Source organism: Condylura cristata, unplaced genomic scaffold, assembly GCF_000260355.1.
Source record: "Condylura cristata isolate star-nosed mole 26May11 unplaced genomic scaffold, ConCri1.0 scaffold00009, whole genome shotgun sequence".
Taxonomy (NCBI): domain Eukaryota; kingdom Metazoa; phylum Chordata; class Mammalia; order Eulipotyphla; family Talpidae; genus Condylura; species Condylura cristata.
The window spans coordinates 8,785,694-8,796,172 of NW_004567110.1; the positions used below are offsets into that span (position 1 = coordinate 8,785,694).

The 10,479-nt window shown below is 56.7% G+C and overlaps 1 long non-coding RNA gene across 7 annotated transcripts in view; it reads right to left on the minus strand.

Annotated features, from left to right (window-relative positions):
• The window catches only part of LOC105853450, a 136,841-nt gene that overhangs the window by 61,545 nt on the left and 64,817 nt on the right, over positions 1-10,479 (minus strand). For all 7 annotated transcript variants that reach the window (XR_001145302.1, XR_001145303.1, XR_001145307.1 and 4 more), the window contains one exon: positions 9,883-10,171. This is a non-coding gene — a long non-coding RNA (uncharacterized LOC105853450). The remainder of the gene's footprint in view (positions 1-9,882; positions 10,172-10,479) is intronic.

Below are 10,479 nucleotides of genomic sequence, written 5' to 3' on the forward strand. Positions count from 1 at the left end.
GTGTCCTTGGAAGCAGCAAGCCCAGGAGGACGCAGGACGCGCTAATGCTGTGGTGGGTGCTTCCCTGAGCACCTCGCTGACACTTCAGCCCCTTCTTATGCTCAACCCTAGCCTGGGGAAGCCACACTGGCGGCTGAAACACCAGACGTTTATTTCTCCAATTTCCAGAGGCTGGGGTCCAAGACCCAAGGGCCCGAGTACCCACCTTCAGGCCCACTGCCCATCGGCCACCCCTCTGCACTCACTCAGCTCTCGGGCTGCTTTGTGATTAAAAAAGAGAAAGCACCAGTTTCCTCTTCTTCCAAGGACGGGAGCCCCAACGTGAGCGCCCCACTCTCATCTACTCAGCCCAGGGCCTGGCTCCAAATATAATCAATTTGGGAGCAGGGGGTTGAGCCTCAACAACTGAATTCAGGGAAGTGGGGGGACACAGGCATTCAGCCTGGACCAGAGGGGTGATTACGTCTCGTTATAGGTGAGGAAGCTGAGGTCAAGAGAAAGTATGCATCAGGCACGCGGTATGTAAACCACACTCGCTGTTAGGCAATGTCAGGCAATGTCGTGGGGTGAGTGTCCCCACTCAGCCTTCACAGCACAGCCCACCGCCCACCGGCTGTGAGCAGGGCCGTCATTGCGCACCAGGTCTATCAATGACCAAGGGCGAAGGCGATGCCTGGCTGAGAGGCAAAAAGCCACCCACGCAGCAGAATGTGGGGCCAGGGCCCCGCCCTCACCCCAGAGCCCTGAAGCCAGACAGTCAGTGCACAGGAAGTGCCAGAGGCTCAGACTGCAAAGGCAGGTGAGCCTGTAAATGCAAGAGGCAGCACCACCTCGCTGGATGCTCAGTGACCACGAAATGAAGCCAGAAACAAAAGCAGGAGAAAGCAGGAACATGTCACTGAGCCGGGGGACTTGGGTGCCACGCCAGGCCCTGCAAGCACTGCACCCCAGACGCTGGCTCTATGGCGGGCCTGATGAGGGGGAGCCCTCCAGGGTGGCTGTGAGGAGAGAGCAGGGCCACCAAGGAGAACCACAGGCACCTCAGACACAGGACATGCACCCCGCCTAGGGTCTCTTCTCCAGGGCAGGGGCGCTGGCCATCTCCCCTGGGGCCCCACAGAACGTGCACAGCAGAGAGCAACACTGAGCACACCACAGCGGGGGGGAGCGGCTGGTGCCCACATTTCGAACAGGAGTGGAAAGTATGGTAAAGTCACCCCCAACACTGCCCCGAGATAGCATTACACCCCTGACAGGGGCTAGCCAGGTGAGGCTCCTAGGCATCCATCTGAGCAAAGGGGATAAAGCTAGAGGAACTGTCCCCAGACGCCGCCAGCAGGCACCAAATGGCTCCACCAGGCCCAGTTCTGCAGACCTAGGAAATGCAGCTTTGGGCAGGAAAGTGGACTTAGGCTCACTTCTCACACTCAAGACTGGAGCAAGCGCACAAGGATCCAGTCTCGGAAGGGTTGATTTGATATTTGATGCTCTGCAGTCATCATCTAGAAATCCTTAACCACTCTGAACAAGCAGTCTGCATCTCCTTTTACATCTAGTCCCACAACTGACAGGGCCAAACGTCTCCCCTCACCGACCTCGGCCTTCTTGGAGGAAAGAAGACAGGAGCATCAGGCTGTCCTCAGCGCTGCAGACAGTAACGGGGAACACGTGTGCTGCACTTTGGCGAGTGTGAGCTGCCTGCCCCTAACGGCAGGGGGCCCTATGCATTGCCTGGAAAGGAGAGGGATGTTACCTCAGGCCCTGGCTATGGCATGGGGATTTTAAGAATCCAATAAGGTCGGATGTAGTCACACACCTCAGAGTGAGGGGTGCTGACATCACCATAATCATCACCACCATCGTGACCATCTTCATCAACATCACCACCAACTTCACCACCACCAACTTCACCACCACCAACCTCACCATCACCAACCTCACCATCACAACCATCTTCACCATCACCAACCTCACCATCATATTCACCAGCACCAACTTCACTGTCACATCCTCATCACCATCCCCATTGTTACTGTGGATCTGTGACCTGGCCTCAGAGTCCCATCCCTTGTGAGTTCCAGGCTGTGCTGGGATGGGTATGGCGATCACACACAGCAACTGACCTACCAGCTATCCATTCTGTTGGCATCAGTCTGCAAAACAACCAATAGCTCACCAATCCCCTATCGCGCACCACCAGGACAAGTGTGACAGGGCTCCCTCCACCTAGCCCCTAGCAGAGGGGACGCCAGAGCAGAGCAACGCCCAGGCGCGGTTCCTCCAGCTGTGGCAGGGGCTTGGAGTCACAAGACTACCGTGAGCACTCTGACGCTGCCTGCAGACCTGGCCGAGACTTGCGCCTGTGGTCTAACCCACTCGCAGAGCCTGAGATGCTGCCCCCGGGACTGAGGGGCACCGGGTGGGTCTTTCAGTGATGAAGCAAGGACCCCGAAGGTCCCAGCAGGATGAGCTGATCTCCTACTCAAAGGCATGATTATCGCACAGGCCGTGTGGAAGGCTGTGTGAATTTCCCCAACCCATGGCATAATTCTCTACTTTCTACATTTTCTCCCAGGACTTGATATTAGTTTTATCACAGAAAATGTTTAAGAAAAAAAGACGATTTCATAATAACACACACAATTATTTTCCCATTACCAAACCCAGATTTTCCATTTCGAATTACATTTTGAAAAGCAAAATCAGCTCTCAAACATTGTGTTTAAATTAATCGTCTCTTTCTCTGCCTAAGCTCAGTTTTTCCACAGCATGGGCCTTCCTCCCAGCAATTTCCTCTCCAGACAGGCTACCAAATGCAGACAGCCCTGCCCTGCCCAGCCCCCCAACTCTTAGGAGCTGCTGGCTATCCTGGGAGCCCTGTTCCTGGCTGAACAGTAGTCAGTCTCCTCAGTAAGAGTGGGGGGTCTCTCCTCTAGGTCCCCACTCTCAATTCCAAACCCCCTTCTCAACTCCGTTCTACACACCCTCACAAACGCGGTCCCTCCGGCTTCCCCAAAGGCCACCGGCCATGTTTCCTGACCCTTTACGTCCCGACTGGTGACACCCGGCCCAGCCCAACAGCCGCTGACCCTTTCAGGTTGTGCTCTCGCCCTCCATTTCTCTGCAACCCCGTTTCTTTCTTCCTCTCCACTCCACCCAGCCACCTCTGCCACCTCCCAGGGATGTGGCCCAGCTGCGTGTGACAGCCACGCTCCCCTGGTCCCCAGCATCCCAGAGCTGACTCACACGTGCTCCCAACAAGCCGTGAGCACATCAGGCAAGCAGCCACCTCAGCTCCTGATTAGCTGGAACTCCAGGAGCTCAGACTGGCTCAGCCACCCACCAGGGTTTTACACCTCGGGTCAGCTCATTTTCACAAGGACCTGCCATCACAAAGGGGAAACAAAGGCCCAGAGAGGTGATCGTCCTCCCCAAGGTCACACAGCCAGGAAGCCCCAGGCACTCAGATGGTCCCGAACGTTCTAGCATGCTTCCCACTGCTGGTATCTGCTCCTCAGGGAAATTCTTAATGAACATCCTCATCTTCTCTGAACATGCACCAAGCAGTTCCGGGTGCCCCTGGGTGAGCAGAAAGCTGGGGCTTGCCCTGAGCACTGTTTATTTGTTTATGTCATCGCCTCCTGCTAAACCCAGTAGGAACCTCTGGGTGACTCAGAGACCTCACCAGGCACAGCTGCTCCCTGGATGGAGCCTGATAAGCCTGTGTGTGTGGGGGGGGGGGGGGGGGAGGGTTGGGGCAATTCCTGGTAATCAGGTGGAGCTGACCCCCATCCCCAAGACCCCTCACCCCACATGGAGCTGTAGATGGTGGCAGATTACACTGGCTAGGAGGAAGGATCTCTCAACCCCCACCACCACCCAGCAACTGCCCTGCAAGACCAGTTATCAGCTCGCCCAACCCTTTGACAAAGAAAGGGGGAAGCCTCCCCACCACTGGATAACCCCTCCCGGCCAGGAGACAGGCACGGGACAAGCAGGGATGGATCACACGCTCCGCTGCCACACGGGTTGCCTGGCCCATTGGGAGCTGCACACACCTCGCTGGGTGCCCCTGTCGGGGCCAGGCCCAGTGCCCATCTCAGTGGCCACCACACTGCCCTCTCTGGCCCCCAACGTCCTAAGCCACGGTATGTCCTGCCTATGGCTGGTCTGCAAAGCCTTTTCCTGAAGGTTCCATGTGTCGAAAATAAATAGTGTATCTTGAAGCTCCAGTCAACAAAAGCCCATTCTCTTTCCCTTCCCCAACCTCCCTAACTGAATACACCTCTTGGATCTGAGAAACAAGCAAACAAAACAGCAGTTTCTCTCTTTTTCTTTAAGGCAGCTGGCTTTGCTTTCAGGGCTCTCTCATAAATCCCCTATTCCCTCCTGTGACAGAATTACTCCCAGCTTCTCCCAGGAAGCGCATCATCCACCAGCGAGCCTTGCCTCGCCCGTCCACATTGCTCCCAGGCCTGTCGCCCACTAATCAGAAGAGGCTCTCGCCCACCCTGGCTCAGCTTCCAGGGCCAAGGTCACAGCCCCCGCAAGAGGAGAGTTCTTCGGTGCAGTTGCTATAAACCTCCAGTTGCCTCCAAACTCACTCCGGGATAGCGGGGCGCTGGGGAAGGGGTGGGAGGTCAAGCCAAGACCCTCCTGGAATCTGCTCCCTTCATTAACTTCGGAATTCCTCAGGCCAGTGTTTTCTCAGGCCTTCGTACCAGGAACATTCACCAGGAGGAGGGGCGGCCATCCTCACATGCAGGCTCCAGCTGGAAAGGCAGGACACAGCTTCCTGGGGTGAGGGAGGGGTGAGGTCCGCTCCCACCCGGCCTCCAGCAGGAGGAGCTACCTACGTTTAGAGGGAACCACTAGCCAGCCGCGCTGACGGGAGAACCTGAGGCACAGAGGTGTGTTGTCCGGCAAGGTTTAGGGACCACGGCAAGGTCACACAGTAAAGTTCCAAAGCCTGGTTGTATTCTGCTCCCAAAGTCACAATCTCCCAACGACTGCTGCTGTCAATCAAGAGGGCCAAGGACCACCAAAGAAGCTCCCAGCCACCCCTTGAGAAGGGACCCCGAGAGCTGGGCGTGGGACCCCCCACCACCCCGGGTCTGCCACTCAAATTACCAGTGAAGCCTGAGTGTGATTCAGGGACAGACAGGGCACCCAACACTGAAAACACCCTAAAGTGACCTCCCAAATCACCACTGAGATGACCCCCGACAACTTTAGGTTGTATGGTGGGTCTGGGCTGGGAGCAGCTGGGAGGTGGCCGCCCCTTGAGAGAGGTTTGCTAAATACACAGAAAGAGACCTAGTGGGTGAAGCTTCGTCTACACTTTCCCTAAAAGCCCAGAGACAACAGATGCTGCTTATCAAGCCTCACCTAAGGACTGCCACTGGGAACTGATTTTTTACAGTGTTTCTGACCAAAAGAAGTTGCTTTTTTTTTTTTTTTTCTCCCAGACAACTGTTTTCCTTCATTTAGATCAAGGGGCAGACTATAGCTACTGCCAGTTCTTATAAATAAAGTTTTGCTGGCACACAGCCACAGCCATTCACTTACGTATCCTCGATGGCTGCTATCCAGACACAGCAGAAATGGCAAGTCTGGACAGAACTGTAGGATCCCCACAGCCGAAAATATTTACTAGCCAGCCCTGGACAGAAATAGCTCGCCAGTCCTTGATTTAGACACAAACAGCACGCACTCGGCATACCACGGCAGACGAGCTCAGCTAAATTGAATGTTCACTTTTAGTAATACATTCGCCCTCAATGATATGTGCCTTTATGTTCCAATCTCCTCATGCCATTCAAACATTTTATGGAAAAAAATAGCTAATATCCCCTGAGTGCTTGCTCTAAGTCAGGCGCTGAACTGATCCCTTCAATTTGCTCTTATTTATTCTCACGCTAAACCCACAGGGAAGGGAATATTATTATCCCCGATTTACTGAGGAGAAATGAATGGGGAAAGTGAGTGAATGAGCCATCGACTGTTCGCACGGTGGGATACTCACTGTTTCATCCTCTACTCTGAGAGTAAGTAATAAAGGGGCTGACTAAAAACTCGGGGTGCTCAATGGCTATAAGGCTGCCAGGCCCGAGGCCGGTGACCAGACACAGAGCCAGGATCACACAGCACGCGGGCTTGGGCTTCTTTTTGTTTCCAGTCTGGCTCAGCAGGAGCTGCACAGTCACTTCACTGCGACTCTTCTGGGTCTGGGGAAGGTGGCGGAGCTGAGGTGGCAAGGCCAACGTGGAGCAGGACTGGACACAGGCTGGACGCTGTCTCTGGTGAAATGGCCGGAGCAGCACAGCCGAGAGAGAGGACCCGCGCTCCAAATTCAGCCCCCGCTGGAGGGCCGTGCGCACCTGCTGTCGCCTAAGTGTTTCTGCAGAATATCTACATCCTAAGCAGTATCAGCTGAGGAACAGAGGCCCTGGGTGTCCACGGTGGTGTTCTTCAAGTTAAATAAAATCAGTTATTTTTTTCTTAAGTCTGTTCCTCTAAAACCTGACAATCTTGGCGGATCATGAACATTCAAACAGCTGGCCCAGCAGGAAGCCGAAGGTGAAGGGGCTGGAGTCTCCAGCTTCTCCTTCTCCAGAGAGAGGCTGGGTTGTTCTGGTTCCTGTTCTCGGTGTCTCAGGCCTCAGTGCAAGGCCACATCCTCCTCCTGCACGGGAGGGTGAGCAGGCAACCCCACAGCTGGCCTGAGGAGCCCTGGTGTCCGCTCTGCCTAGACACTGACCACAGCCTCCGCTCTCAGACACCCCGTGTGGGCCCCGGGGGCACGGCGCTAAGCCCTCTCGGGGATGCTGGTTGGGTGTCTGTGCAGCTGAAGGCACTGCTGCACCCCCGGGCTCCGGACTAGAGACACTGCCAGGCATCACTACAGGGCCCACTGACATGGGCAGGCAGGGCCTGCTGCCGTGGCAGCCTGGGTGACAGGACTCCTCCAAGCAACGGAAGTCAGACTGGTGGGCAGTGAGGACGCCACCAAGCCTCTGCAGCAGCAAACCACCTGTGCAACGCCAACGGCCGCTGGAGGCGCCGACCTGCGCCCAAGAAACGGCAGCAGCAGCACCAGAGGAACCAGCACCAGCGCCTAGAACCAGCACCAACACCAATGTCAGGACCAGCAGCACTGGCAGCCCGGCTCGTCAGCTGCCCGAGGGGCCAGTCTGTCAGCAGAGCCCCGACAACACCTGTCGTCCAAGCGAGTACACTTGCGTCCACCTCAGCAGAGTCCCTACCGATGGGGTTCCGAGGCCCAGAGAAGGGAGGACCTGCCGAAGGCCACACAGGCCCCGACAGCCAAAAAGGAGTGACTGCCCCTCTCAGCCCCAGGCAGCAGGGCCCAGGGACCCGGGGGTCGGAGAGAACCATGTTCAGATCCCGCCTGAGTTCCTGATAAACCTCTCTCACCTCTCCGTGCTCCAGTTACCACAACTATGGATAGGGAAGGGGCAGTCCTAACAGCACCGTCCCCACGGGGCTGTCCCAGGGGTGCACAGGCTGATGCCTCCACCCGCCCCACACAAAGTGTGGCTTAACCCACGCCAGTTATCTCCCATCTCCGTTCACCGGGTGCGAGCTCGCTGAGAGCAGGGCCCAGAGCTGTCACAGCAGCAGGCAAGGAGAGCTTATTTCCCCAAGACCTTTCTGGAGCCCTCCAGAGATGCACAGGAGCGGGAGATAACAGACGGGACACAATGAGGTTGTTCTAGGGAGTAACGGATAAAGGCAGAAGAACAAGCGTGTGGCCGTGTGATAGTGAGGTGCAACTGCCGCTGTGGGGGAGCAGGAAGACAAGAAGGGGTGCAGAGAACCTGGGAAAGGGCAACTGTCCTGGGTCTCGCCCCCACTCACTGTTCCGCTGAGCACCCCCCTCCCCCCGCCTCAACGCAAGCCCAGTCACGCCGCCCGCTCTGTTCACTGAGATGCAAGGAGTAAATGAGCACGATGCCTACTGTGTGTTTCGGCTCTGAGCAAGACGCTACGTTGCCTGTCCTCAGAGTGATGCCTGTCAGGGGTGGCAGAAAGACAGGAAAACACCGACTTGAACAAGCAAATACCGAACTGTAACCACTGAGGAGCAAGCACTGAGCAGAAACGGCGGTGACAGGGGACACTTCCCGGAAGCCTCTCTGAGAAGAGGCTCGAGACGAGCGGAACTGGACACCTGACACGACGAAAGCTCAGGCCTCACCCAAGAGCCGGGTGGCCCCAGGTGGCCTCAGCACTTGGGCTGTCCGTGGGGGCAGGCCCACTCTCAGGCCACACCCTCCACAGCCTCACAGCCAGGGCCAGTCCTGCTGTCCACGGCAGACTCACGGGGCCTTTGTCACCAGGTCCACGTGGGGCTGTCCCTCGCTCCAGCTGACCCAGGCACTGTCCCCAGCCTGCTGCTGACCTGCCAGCCGGCCTTTCCACGGGCTCGGGGACTGTGACCCTTGACCATCTGTCCACGCCAACCAGCAGTGCCCTGTTCAAAGTCTGCCACTGCCCGCCGGGCTCTGCTCAGGACGAGCGCAGCCCAAACAACCCCTCTCCTTCCAGAAGTCCTCCCCACCCTACAGTGACCCTACCGGGGTGGGGGCCAGGCCCCGTGCACAGGAGCCTCCACGCCAAACCTGTGCAGGATGGAGTGGCTTCACCCCCATTGAGAAGAGGGCAAGGATCCGGCAGCACAGACACAGGGGTCCTAGGGGAGAATCACCCAGGCCACAGGCCATGAAGGTGCCTGCTTACACCCCATTCTGGGTTTCTCGACCCAAACACAGAGCTGAGAAACCGGGACCCCACACCCCATGACGGGGATGACAAGCACCAACTGAGGAAGGATTACTTCTGAGGGGAGGAAGGGGGATGGACCGGAGAGACACAATGAAGGTGCAAGGGTGTGCAGTTACATTCCTTAGCCACATCTGAGGCCAGCATGGCGCAGGGGCTGGAATTGGCACAACGAGGTGGTGGCACACAGCTGGCTGTGTGAGTACCCTGTATCTCCACGTGCTTCAGAGTTCATTCAAAAACACAAAGTAGCAGGCCCGCCCTGGTGGGTTAAAGCACAGCACTAAGAAGCTAAAGCCACTGCAGCACGAGTTCGAGCCCCACCCTGGAGGTGACCACGTGGCACGGCAGACCTCTCCTGACCCACCCGCTGCTCCCCTCAGCAGTGGAGTTCGTCGATCTGCCTGTTCTGCTCCCCACTCTGTCTCTGGTGAATCCGCTCACTGCCCCTGCACCTCTGGCCTGTACCCCAGTTCTGTGTGCGCATCAATAAATCGAAAACACACAAAGTGGCACCGTTATAAATGCCTGCACATCTCCTTAATGGCTACTTAGTATAGCTGGGTTCTCCTCTCTGCGCAGCATTCAACCTTTAGTGAAAAAACAAGAATTTCTGTAAGACCTAGTCAAAGACACTGCTCAGAGTTAAACACTCAACAAAGGTTTGCTGGATTAAAAAGGAAGCCACCCCGGCTCCTGTCGCTGTTTACTCTCTGTGTTCACGCCACCACGAGGCTGAGGGAGGCGGCGGCCTGCACGCGCTCGGCCTTCCAGACACGGGGCTGTGTCTTGGGTGCTAACAGTCCCCCAGTCAGAGACACAGCAACCAGGCAAATCACGTCCCACGACACATCAGCCGGAGGCAGTGGCAGCTCCCAGAAGCCCCCTTTCAAGTTCCATGTGCCCTGCCAGCCCCAGACCGGGCCCAGACACACCTCCCGCTCCTGCCAGGGCAGCTGCGCCCCATGTGTACACCAGGCCAGGTGTCGCTCGCCAGAACAAGCAGGGGGCGTGTGCTCGTGTGTGAGCCAGGTCCTACATTTCAGGGGAGCACTCCCGAGGGGTGATGGGACCCACCAGACACTTCTGTTCAGACGAGGCTCAGCTCCGGTCCTCCATCTTCCACGGTCCTTCACAGACCCCTCCAGGCTGCAGGGGTGCATTGGGCCAGGCTGTCTCTGAGAGCCCCACAATTGTGCAGGGTGCGTTAGTCCAGAGAATGTGTCCACCAGCTTCTTCCCCGGTGGGCCAGTATCACTGTAAATCCAGTGCCTCTGAAAGTCCTTCGAGGAAGTTCCAGGCAGCTGACAGTCACAGCCACCGGGAGGGGTATCTTTGTAATTCCTTTCTGGTCAAAAGATCAGGCCTAGGAAGAAGAAGAAGAAAAGTGGATCTTGTTACAATCACAGACTGTGAGCAATAGCCAGTTTTCCTTCCTTCTAGTTGACCCTCATGTACTCAGGAATTCACTGGAAGAAGTCCCTGCGGCTCTGCGGAGGCCAGAGTGCCGGGGTCATGGGGAGCATGGCCTCCCTCTCGCGCCAAGACCTCAGATGGCACAACTTTCTACTTCCTAGGGCTCCCCAGAACTACCCTGGGGCTAGGGAGCCCATCTGAAGCTGAGGAAAGAAAGTCGTAAAAGCTTAGGGGCTATAAAAGTAGATGACTGGATTA